Below are 13340 nucleotides of genomic sequence, written 5' to 3' on the forward strand. Positions count from 1 at the left end.
TAAAACAGTTTATTTTAACATTCTCAATATTTTGAAAATATTTTAAATTAATATGTTTAAAATTTTAAATTAAATTATTTTTAAAAATGTTTTGTACATTAAAATTTTTAACAGAATTTAAAACAAAATTAACAAACATATTCGAAATTTTTTTGAAATTATTAAATTTTTACTTAAATGTTTAAAAGTGATTAAAATATGTTAAAACATCCTACAGTTTTATAATTATAAATGTATAAAAATTTTAAACTTCTTTCAATAAATTAGGTGTTTTTTTCCAAAAAGCTAATTTAAATTTAAAATCTATACAAAAAGTATTTAAAATATTATACAAATAATTATATTTGGAATAAAATTAAAGCAATTTATATAAACATTATAATTATTTAAAAATAATAAACTAATTATAAAAATTACAAAATAATTAAATATGATTTTGATTGATACAAGGATATCCAAATTAGTTTGATATATGGAATTCTCTTTTCTTTTTTCTTTCTTAGCACAAAAATTGAAAGAGATATATATATATATTATAATTGTTTAATGTATGAAATTTGGTGGTTTCGTTTCTGTTGTTAATTATTTGTTTTTGTCTTCTGAGTTTTTTTATGAAGATATCTTGTATTATTTTTCTACCATATAATAATTTAAAAGTATAAACCAATACTATTGCAGAGTAATTTTCTGCTTTCTTTTATTCTAGGTGGTGCTTTGTTGGGTGTTTTTTTTTTTTTCGAAAGTTTTGTTTTTGATTATTTGTTAAGTACACATTTTTATTTCTTTGTTGTTATTTGACAATAATTTTGGATGTTATGCAATTAAATAAAGCCCCATATTGACTTTACAGTAAGTAGCTATGGGCTATGCCTAAGCCAACCAACCATTGAAAATCATTTGCAAGGAGTTAAGGTATGCTTATCAGAGTCTGAATCCAAAGGGAATCTCTTACTGAGGTTTCACATTCCCCTTTTTTTAGTTTACTTGCGGCCTTTCCACCCTTTTAATTTCTATATTCTTCTTTGTCGTTTGTTATTTTCCTTGAATCTGCACGTATCTCAGCTTTGTTTTAGCACAATTCTCTGAGTCACAGCTTCTTGCCATTAAACCGGTTAAGGTAAAATCTTCAAAGAATCATATAATTGTGATGTCATGTGTATGTGTGACCTACTGAACTTTTCTGGGTTATTATAGTTTATTTGATAACTAGACTATTGTTGGGACTTTGGGCGGTTTACCTTATTTGGTCACTTATTTTCATACCCTTTTGCTTTTTCCTATGATTTGCATATGGTAAGTGTCTAATTCATAACAAACATGCTGTTCATACTTCAGGAATTTGAGTTTTTGCTGGAATTTTTCTTTGGTTTCTTTGTTCCGTTGACTTTTGATTACCAATTCTGGATCTGTTTTTCCCCACAGAGCATGCTTTATTGCTGTTTGTTTATTTGCATATTCCATGTTTTTCTTTTCTGGGAATTGTGAAGCTTTATCTTTCTTAAATAATAGCTCTAAACCAGTTATTTCTAAGGAGGCCAATCTGGTTTTATAGCAATGTCCTCTCTGCGTATGTGTTTTTGCCTACTCGGATACAGGCTTCTTTCTTTCACCAATTGCCAGCTTCTTGGAGCCTCACCTATGGTGTTGTAATAGTTTTGGGACATATAAGGCTTAATAGCCAAGAAAATTAACTAAACTTTGCTCAAATGAAAGATTAGATTGGACTCTAAGACTTCTTGTTTATAACAGGATTTTGCAGGCATTGCATCTCTGATATCTCTACCAACTGAGAGGATCATTTGTAGTGGTTTGAAAATGTATGTGGTGGAAAGCAAAGGAGGTGCCATTGCCTGTATGCTTCTGGCATTGTTCTTTTTAGGCACATGGCCTGCTATTATGACGCTACTCGAACGTCGAGGTCATCTTCCTCAACATACTTACCTTGATTATACTATGACAAACCTCTTGGCTGCTGTTATTATTGCTTTAACATTTGGTGAAATTGGCAGCAGCACTCCTGAGAAACCCAATTTTATTGCTCAACTATCTCAGGTTAGTCCCCTCCATTTTCATGGTGGAATTGAGACTCTGAATGTAGACTATCGCAGTCTTTTAATGGTGATTGATGCAGGATAACTGGCCTTCCATTTTGTTTGCGATGGCCGGCGGGGTGGTTCTCAGCCTTGGGAATTTGTCTACACAGTATGCATGGGCTTTTGTTGGTCTATCAGTGACAGAAGTGATCACTGCAAGCATTACAGTTGTTATAGGTCCGCGTTTCAGTCCGTCCATAAACGGAACTTGATCTTCGAATTTCTTAATTTTAGTTAACCTTGTGCTGATTGAACAGGCACAACCTTGAATTACTTCCTGGATGACAAGATCAACAGAGCTCAAATTCTTTTGCCGGGGGTCGGTTGCTTCTTGATTGCTGTTTGTCTCGGATCAGCTGTTCACTCATCAAATGCTGCAGATAATAAAGCAAAACTTAAAGGGTATTTCCTGTTCAATTTGCTTCGACAATGAACCGTATACGAACTTTGTTACGTTTAAAGCCTTTATAGTTCCTATGCATGTAAGTTGCTATATCTGTTCTATTTTCCAGGGCTGGATATTCCCCCACATTGAATGGGGCAATCACAAATGAGGGTACAAAGCTCTAGTATATCTTACCTTGTTACTTGCTGCTCACTTCTTATTCTGAGACTCCTTTTACTAGTAAACAGAACTAAGGAATCTGGAGAAGGGGACCGGTATTATAGAGGAGGCAAAGGCCGGAACTGCAGAATTCCTTTTAGAGCTCGAGAAAAGGAGAGCGATTAAGGTTGGACTTTTGAGGTTTTAGTTTCTTCATTCAATGGCTTTTGCATATATTATACATGATATTGGTTTGAATGTCATTGCAGGTGTTTGGGAAGAGCACTATAATTGGTTTATCCATAACTTTCTTTGCTGGTGTTTGCTTCTCTCTATTCTCTCCAGCTTTCAACTTGGCAACAAATGATCAATGGCACACTTTGAAGGGGTTCCACACTTGGTTGTCTATACCGCATTTTTCTACTTTTCGGTCTCTTGTTTCATGATCGCCCTCATCCTTAACATCACCTTCTTCTACCTCCCTGTATTAGACCTACCGAGATCATCGTTCAAGGCTTACATCAATGACTGGAATGGCAGAGGCTGGGCACTTTTAACTGGGTTGTTGTGCGGGTGCGGGAATGGTCTCCAGTTCATGGGAGGCCAAGCTGCAGGGTATGCAGCTGCGGATGCTGTGCAGGTACTTTTAGTCCATCTTCCATACCATATTAAAAAAAACATAACATAACATCAATTTTCATATATATTGTTTGAACGAATCTGGGATTTGGTGATGAGGTAAGGCACTTCCACTTGTGAGCACATTTTGGGGCATACTATTGTTTGGAGAATACCAAAAATCGTCGCGGAGAACATACGTATTGCTTTTCGGGATGTTGTTTATGTTCATTGTAGCTGTTGGTGTTCTAATGGCATCGTCAGGGCATCGAAAATGAGCATTGCAGGAAGCTTTTGAGTGATCAAAATAAGTTATTGCATTACATATAAACTCAGGGCTTGATGAAACAACTCAAAACAGATGCTGATATTCATGTCCATAGATTGTTCATTGTATTTGTGGGAAAATACAAAAGAATTATTAAAAGAAATAATAAAAAAGCAAAAGCAGACAGGGAGCATTGCTTATGAAGATTGTGGAGAGGGATGGGCTTAAAACAATGTTGTAAAATAAACATACACAAAATACAGCCTTCCTCAAACTTTACTGTCATTTATGTTTTTCTTTTTTTCCCAAGTATGGTTTTCTTAAATGAAATTATTATATTTTTCATAATTTTATATCTATCTTCCAAATAAAATAATTAAAAATTATCGATCTAAATATCGAGTATGTGTTCAATAATATTAAAATATAAATTTATTACCACTTCATCTATATTCATTATTAAATAATTTTTTAAATATTTCTAACATATAACACATTTATTACTTTAAAATTCTAATATATTTTTAATAATTTATGCAGTGTAATAAGAAAATGTGGTAATTTTAAATTTAATATTCAACCTGTTGGTTGATTTCGTGTATTTATAAAAATAAATTAATATATCAAAATTGAATTTAACTGATAATTTTATTGCCAATGCGAAAATAACCGATCTAAACGTTTTTGGTTGGGTTCAGTTAATTTTTTTGGTTTCGGCCTTTTACTTTCTACTAGAGGTGATCATGGGTTGGGCTACCCGGCCTAACCTGAAGGTCCTCCCGAAAAATAGGAGGGTTTGAGTAAAAATGTAGACCGAAATATGGGTTTGGGCAAAAAAAGAGGCCCATTTAGAAAATGGGCCGGGCCTTAGATAAAAATTTTATGTCCTGGGCTCGGCCCTGTCCGGCCTGAATTATGTACTAAATAATTTTTATTTTATTTTTAATCATATTTACTTTTTATTTTCAATTTTAATATAATTGTTTTTATTATATTTTCAATTTATGTATTGTTTTAAGAATTATTTTAGTCTCATTTTTATTTGTTTCTTATTTTAATATTTATTTCTATGTTTTTAAATGTATTTGATTTATTATATTTTTAATTTTTTTATTTAATGAAATAAGCTAAAAAAATTAATATGGGCCGGACCGGACTAGACCGGGCTCAGGATTAACAATTTTATTTTGGGCTGGGCTTGGACAAATTTTTAGGCTCATATTTCGAGCTAGGCAGAGCTCGGGCCTAGAAAACAAGCTAAAAGTTTTGTCTGAGTCCTGCCCATGATCACCTCTATTTTCTACGATCTATTTATTTATAAAAAAATATTATTATTGAGGAGAGTTCGCTTCTCATGTATAAGTTCTTGAAGTTGTATTTTCTAGGTATAGTTTATATGGACCTCAACAATTAAAGATATTATTCTAATATTGGAGATTTGTCCCCAACTTTTATAGAGAGTCATATATAGTTCACGGAGGGGACGTCTCGATCAATAAAGGTAGATAACTTCAAAACCCAATATAAGTGTCAGTATTAAACGTGTGAATAATAATAGAGGTATTTAAGCATGTGATAGCTCAAACCACCAACCAAGGCCCTATATACAATATGTGTGCAAACATGATACCAATTGAGCTACACGGTTCACGAAGGAATGGTACAAAAAGCCAACATGAGAATAATACTTTCAATTGTTGAGGTTTGAATCGACTGTTCAAAAGATGACGCTTCAAAAACTTATCCCAGAGAAACCGATTCCCTTCAACAATTATCATTGCAATTATAAAATTATAAAATTTATGATGCTAAATTCCTTTTTTATTGTTTGATTCTTTTAACATTCATTCAAAAGTAAATTATATATACTAGAAATATTATTACATGTGTATTTGTGTGGAAAGCAAGAATTTAGAACACGAGATGTGTATTTAAAAATAACATACAATAAATAATTAAACCTTATGGTTTGAAACTAATTAATCATAATAACACATTAAATATGTATAATACTAAAATTAAAAATAGATTAAATAGTAAGTAAAAGCAATTTTAAATACATCGGATAAACAATACTAAATGCACTATAATTATTTATCATGATTTTGTCAACAAAATTGGTTGTCGGTGTCAAGTTAAGTTGCGACATCAACTCAATTAAATACATTATTAATATGTAATAGATTAAAATAAAAAGTGTGCATGATTAAAATTAAAATGTATAAAATATTAGAATAAAACTTTAGTTGAGTGGTTAATTAAAATTTTACTAATACAATTAAGTTTTTTCATTATATGCATATTTTATTAGTTTTTAAAATGAAAAAAGGACATTTTATAGTTTAACAACTAAGTTGATGACCGGTTGAAGGTAATACCAATTCAGTAAAACACTTAGATAATTGTATGTTCACTTCTCTTATTAATTACTTGTAGGATTAAGTTTTGCAATGTATTATTGAGTTGTATTCAATTCTCTTTTAACTCCGCACTATTTGTAACTTGGATACATTACAACAAAAATTCTAAATTATTAATATTTTATATAAGTGAAAAACTTTCAGTAGAATAAAGAATAATATAATTTGATTTTCACAATCATTCATAGTTTGAATCTTAAAGAATAAACTTGAAATGGAATGGAATTAAGACTAAGGTAATATTTATATATTATAATATTGAATTTTGCGATTTTATTTTTTTAAATGAATTCGAAATCTAAATTGTATTTCTTTTAAAATTAAATTTTTTACTAAATATATAAAAATTAAAAATTAAAATTTATTTTTTATTCAAATCTAAAATTTTAAAGAATTTTAGATTTAGGGTTTTATTTATTAATTTTAATTTTTCAAGTTGGATTATTTGAGTATTTAATTGTCTCAGTAATTAAATTTAGATGGATTGGGTTTTATATGAATATTGAGTATTTGAATGTAGGGTTTATTAATTAAATAATTAATGTGTTTATTCAATTTGAAAGTTGAACTATTCAAATAAACCGGCAAAACTGGTTAATAATTTAATCCTATTCAAATATACATGTTAATCACATTATGGTCGCCTTTAATTAAAAAAAAAAATAGAAACTAGATATTACTCTCTTCTTCTTCTTTTTTTCATTTTAAAAAGTTTTAACTTTTTGGAGTGTGCTGAAAATGACAGCAATAACCTTTTCAATTTTTCACCCATTCATCACTAACGGAATTTAGGTATGATCTAATTGAAGATAGGTCCGAAATAATAAAACTTCAAAATTTTGAATTAAAATAATTTTACTTAAGTTATTAATTTTGAAATGGATTATAAATTAAATTTTAAAATTTAAAAGAGTTTTAAAGTAGAATTGGACCGTTTAATTACGAGACATGTTGATACAGAATTTTAACAAGAATATAATGAAGAGAAGATGGTGAGGATGAGATGACTAAATCACCTGTGATAGACAAAAAGTTGAAATCAAAGATTGAAGGAGGAGGATATTTAGATTTCTCTAGAAGACTAAGGAGAGATTCCTTGTCTCTCCTGTATTGGGTATATATAAAGACATACCCTCTGAGAGAAAAGACCAAAATTGATATAGCACAACTTCTTAGTATATCAAACTTATATAAATACACCTACTTGGACTATTGATAAGGTTGAACAAAAAGACTATAAATATAATAAAAATACAGGAAATCTAATAAATACAATCCTTCTAGAAGGGAATTTTTTTCCAATGCTTCTAGAAGATTTTAAAAAAGGGATTATTATTCCCACACCTTGAAAAGGTAAACGTGGCCCAATTGGATAACAGAGCAATGAATGGGAGCTTTAGGGACCACTTTCTGGCTTTTGCCTTAAGCAAACAATCAAGTTGCTAGGCTTGCAAAATTATGAGCCCTCCAAACATCCTGTTGCAAAAAGCTGACATTTACATGTTTTATTCATAAAATTTAAATATCGAATAAATTTATTCAGAAAAAGCTTGACTCAAGTTTGAAACCACTGCAGAACAGATTGGATTAGTAAACTTTCGGGTTAATTACATCAATTTAAATTTTAAATTGTAAAAAGTTTTAATTAAATAATCAATGTATTAATTTCATATCAATTAAATCTTTTCAATAATTTTGACATATATCTTGATACTAAATATTAGTTAAAAGATATGAAAAATATTTAAAACACATGAATCAAATCGTAAATATGTATATATCTATTTCATGAATAAATTAATCTAACATGTTAATAAAATAATTTTTTTCTAAATTTTAGTGACATAACCAAGTTATCCATATATTTACAATTTGATCAACATATGCTAAAATGCTCCATATTAAATCCAAACTAGTATTTAACATTTAAATTAACTCTTGAACTAGTAAAAAGACTTCACTAATACAACACGAATACTTTGATGATTCAATTAAAATATTTTGAAGTTTACGAACTAATTTAGAATCTAAGTGACAGTTTAATGATATTTGGTGTACTTAACCCTAATAATATTACACGTTCAATACATGAGAATAAAATAATGAATAATAAACATAATGTTAAAATATGCTCTAGGTCATTATACTTTTATACATTTGAAATTTAGTCTTATTTTTATTTTAGAAATTTAGTTCATCTACTTTTATTATTCAAAAATGTTGGTCCAATTGTTAATATTGTTAAAATTCTTTTGTTAAATTCAAGTCCATTTTATCATTATTTTCTTTTGTTACATAACTACCATGTAACTTTTTAATTTCAAAATATCACACTAGCATATTTAATAGAAAATTAACAATATTAATAATTGGACCTAAAATTTAAAATTTGAAAGAGGAAAAATTAATTTCTAGGAAATAAAAGAAAAGGGTTAAATTTTAAATATACAAAAATATAGGAGCTAGGAGCATATTTTAACCTAAATATAAACACAATAAATTTAAGTTTGAGGTAAGGGTGAGCAAAACTCGATTCGATTAAAAAAAAATTGAATTTCTAGTTAATAGAATCGAGTTATTAGAGTCAACTCAAATAAGCAATTTGATTTTCGAGTTGAATTTTACAATTCGAATAATAGATTGGGGTAAATACCCTTTTGGTCCTTGTCAAGTTTAAAAATAAATAAATTGGTCTCTCTCAACAAAGATTACAAAAAGAATTCAAAATAATTTTCAAAATTTAGAGTAATTTTAAAATAAAAATATTTATAAAAATTTTAAAAATCTAAAAATATATAAAGAAAGCTAAAAGGTTAAAAATTTTCTAGAATAATAATTTTGGAGACTTAAATAAATAAATTAATGAGTCAAATTTATCATACTAAAGTATTTTTTATTTTTCTTTGAAAAAGTTTTCAAATATATATGGTTTCAAATTTATGTGCTCTAACATGGAATTAATTATACTGTAACATGATTTTAATTTGACGTTTTTAATTTTTTTAATTTAACTTGAATAATTTCACCTGATTCAAAAAAATTTAAATAGAGTTAGGATGATAAAATAAGATTCGTTAACTCGACATTTTTTTACTCAGTTCAGTCGAATGTTCACCCCTAATTTAAAGTACTTAATTTATATAAAACAAATTAATGATATTTAAAATTTGGCTCAGCCTTTTTCTTCTTTTATCACAGAGTTATTCTTTTTCATGGCTTATTCAAATGCAATGAAAGGTCGTTTTTAGCACAACAGAATAGAAAAAGTGAAGACTAGCACTAGTTGTTGGGCGAGAAAACAATTGGCGACCTTGGCATTACATGTTGATAAAAGGAAAAAAAGGAATATATATTTCTTTTAAAAGAAAGAAAAATCAAATATGTTCACTCTCAATTATTAAGCACTTAACTGTTAATATCAACTTTGGATTTATCTAATTCCAATGCTTCACCTCTCGGAATATTATGTTATTTAATATTATCAATTAATAGAAATATATAAGTTTAAGTACCTTCTGTTTAAAGATTAAGTAAAATTATTAATAGTTTTAAGTATTATATTAAAAAGTAAATAATATGATTATATTTAATTCAATTGGTAATTATTTTATTCATTGTTAATAAAAAATTTATAAAAGCAAATATAAAATTAAAAATTTCACTATTTTTATATCAAATAAGAAATGCAAAAGAAATTCTAACTCTTGGGTTACAAAATGAGTGTTACTTTTTTTGGTTAGAGAACTGATTGATTGGGACAAAAGTATGAATGTGACTTGTAAAACTTTATCATCAAAGTATTGCATAAAAATAGCCCTCCATGTTGCCTTTTGGACCTTTGATTAACTTTCACTAACTTTTGTATGCACGTGAGGCCACGTGTTTTTTTTTAAAAAATATTAATCATGTAAAACATAAATAAAAAAGATGTTAAATAAATTGTCCTAAAAGATTTAAATAAAATAAAGTTAAACATGAATATGATAAATGTATCACACTTCTCTAACGCAAAAAAAAAAAAAAAAATGTTAACATGGAAAAGGTATTTCTTTTTTAAATTGACGATTTTAATTAAATTTAAAATAACTAATTAAACCAAATTAAGAATGAAAACTATAATTTCATCGTATCCTATTTTTCGTATTATTTCCAAAATGATAGAATCTCACATCAAGCAAATTGGCTTTGTGATTGCCATGCTTAGCTAATGTAGAAAATTCACATGTCGTCGGTGGCCCGTCGTATTAAATAAATTTGTCGATTATAACTTCTCTCTTTTGAACTTTTGTTCATTATAAGGTTTAATTTTAAAAAAGAATATGGGGGCATAAAAAAATAACGTTGAAAAGTGTTAAACCTTTTAATAAATTTGTCCTACTGTCACTTATTACTTTAATTCAACATTTCATTATAATTAATTCAAATTCTTGCAAATTATTAGTTATTTCAACTTTGACAAATTTTGGGAAAAAAAAAAAAAGAAAAAAACTTTTGACAAATTGGAGTGGCGGCATAGCTACGCCTTGGTCCCGCTTCGTTATGATTTTTCTATTTAAATTAAATTAAGTTTTAATTCACAATTTACTATTTAAATTATACAATTTTTCTGTTTTTGCTGCTTGTATTTTTTTATCATAAATGATATTTAAATTATTTTTGTCTCTTAATTAGTGTTTCTATTAGTCAAATCGTTATGACTATTTTATAAGAAAATGGCGAACCTACACATTGGTATCTATATTGAGTTGTTTTTTTTTCACATTTTTGTAAATTGAATTTGTGATTCTATCGAATTTCTTGATATCAAATCTCATTATCATATCTAAACGGGTTAATTACGAAATTCGAACCAAACTCTGATAACAATTTGTTAGTGATCGACCCGTATAAACAACGAAATAGAAAATGTAGAAAAGATCAAATACAAATATTTTACGTGAAAAACTCCTCTAAAGAGGATAAAAATCATGGGAAAAAAAACTTCACTAAAACGAAAAATACGCCGAATGAGTCTAAGATGGAGATAACACAAAAACAAACCAACCCTAAACTTCGAAGACAAAGCTCTCTAATTAAAACACGAAATTCTCTTAAAGCTTTCTCAAAACTCTCTTAATCTTCTCTTAATCTTAATGTGATGAAGATATCAATTCTAGGGTTACAAAAGCCCTTTTATATGCTGAAGTTCATGTGAATATATGATTATAATATCTATAGAATAATTATAGTTTACATGGGAACAAATAACAGAGTTTAACTACGAAAAGAAACTCGATTTATGTGGGAATATGTAGCCACATCGCAACATCCCAAATCGCATTGTCACAACATCGTCCGTCATCGTGACATCGTGAAACTTCTCGTCATGACGTCGAAAATCTCCTTGTCGCAACGTTGTCGCCTGTTGGAGGTGTTGCAATTCTAACATCCTTGTGTCATGATACGGGTAACAGTAAGTGCCTGAAAAAGCCCGAAAATGCAAGACACACTCCACAATTGCTTAACAAAGTTTCGAACCTCATGCAACAAATTTAAATTTTTACCAACAATAATTATATCATCAACATACATTAATAGTACCAAAGAAGTATCAACATGCTCCTTTGTAAATAGAGTAGGTTCACTAAACCTCAAAATAATATCGAAAAAGATATCAAACCAACATTGAACTTAGCTCTAATACCATTTTAGATTTGTAAAAAAAATAATAATAAAAAAATAAAGAATTAATTTAATAATGGAAACCCAGTAACACCAAATAAGTAACTGCTAGTTGAAAAAAAAATATAATAGGCTAATTTTGGTCTGGGCCCCAAAAAAATAATAACCGAAGCCAAAAGATGCAATCAGTCGAAAATAAGCAAAAAAGGGCCAAATTAAAAGACAATCATTAAATTGTGGCCAAATCAAAAAGATGGAGAAAGCTAAGGAGTTATCAAAATTTGTTGACTTCGTAAAAGGCTAAAAATAGGAAGATATGATCTTTATTTTTTTTATTTTATTTTATTATTAAATTAGTTAGGCTATTTTTAGTAAACCACATGTATATAAATAGGGATATTTTGTTCTTTGAGGGGATCAATTACTTTTGGTATTCCTACTTCAATTTGGAATTGGATTATTCTCTTTTTTCCTATTTCCATTGGAATTGAGTTATTTTTTTTCCTCTTTCAATTACGTGGAAATTTTGTCCATTTCATTTCAATTTTTTTGTTTTTTCTAAATTCATCCAATGACTTTTAGCCCTTCTATTTTTTTTATTGTTTTGCAAATAAGTTTTCATTATTCTTAATTTTGGCCCTAAAATTTGTTTTGACTACATTTTGGTCTTCCTTGAAGCTGTGTGTTTTTTAGGGTGGGGATTATTTCCCTTTTGGTCCCTCATTGTTATTCGCACGTTCAAATTGGTCCATTTTCTTTTATTTATTTTTTATTTGCTCCAAAATTTTACTTTAAGGTTCGATTTAATCATTTTTTTTATTTTCGCTATTTTATTATCAAATTAACTAATTTAATATATTATTGCTATTATTATTATGTTTCTATTTATATTTATTTTGTTATTCTAATACTATTATTATTTATCTAATTTTTATTTATCTATTTATATTTCTACTATTATTATATTTCTATTTATTATATTTTTATTTCTATTTATATACTAATATTATTTTCATCATTATTTTTCTTATATATATTTTTTACTCTTGTTATTAACATTCTATTTATTTATTTATTTATTTTTAATTTTTTGTTATTATCTATTTTAACTTTTTATATAACGCTCATTTCAAATTTTTATACATTATTTACTTTAATATTTTCATATATTATGTATTTCAAACTTTTTACACATTATATATTTTGAATTGTTTATATATTATTTTTAAAGAGTTTTATATATTATTTTATCTTAAATGGATATAATTTTTAAAAATTTTTTATATATTTTAGATCGCTTTTATAACATCCATTTTAAATCTTTTTATGTATTATTTGCTTACAATTGTTTTATATTTTATTTTAGATTTTCTTACTTTGTATTTATTTGTTATTTGTGATTCATTATTATAACATTTTGTTTATGAATTATTACTTTCGTTGTACATTATTATCCCATCGCATTTTATTCGCTTAAAAGGTCGTGTTTTAATATCGTTTAAGTTTTAAAATCATTTTATTCAAAAGTTTTCAAAATAAGGTAATACTCGGTATTTGGCATCTTCGAGAAGATTGTGCCCTAACTTACTGGGTTCCAATTTTCCTCGTTGTATCAAAGTAACCGAGTACCCTTTTTCAATCAAAACGTATAAGTTTCAAATAAAAGCTTATTCTTAGGAATTCGAGGTGTTGTGTCCTAACTCACTGGATATGACATTTTGTATCTCGAGATAAGG

At 27.6% G+C, this 13340-nt stretch overlaps 1 pseudogene; it reads left to right on the forward strand.

Annotated features, from left to right (window-relative positions):
- The first annotated feature begins 1159 nt into the window (after positions 1-1159).
- LOC108461708 (ureide permease 1-like) lies at positions 1160-3808 on the forward strand (annotated as a pseudogene).
- Positions 3809-13340: the final 9532 nt, after the last annotated feature.

This window comes from Gossypium arboreum, chromosome 13 (assembly GCF_025698485.1).
Source record: "Gossypium arboreum isolate Shixiya-1 chromosome 13, ASM2569848v2, whole genome shotgun sequence".
In the NCBI taxonomy this organism is placed as follows: Eukaryota; Viridiplantae; Streptophyta; class Magnoliopsida; order Malvales; family Malvaceae; genus Gossypium; species Gossypium arboreum.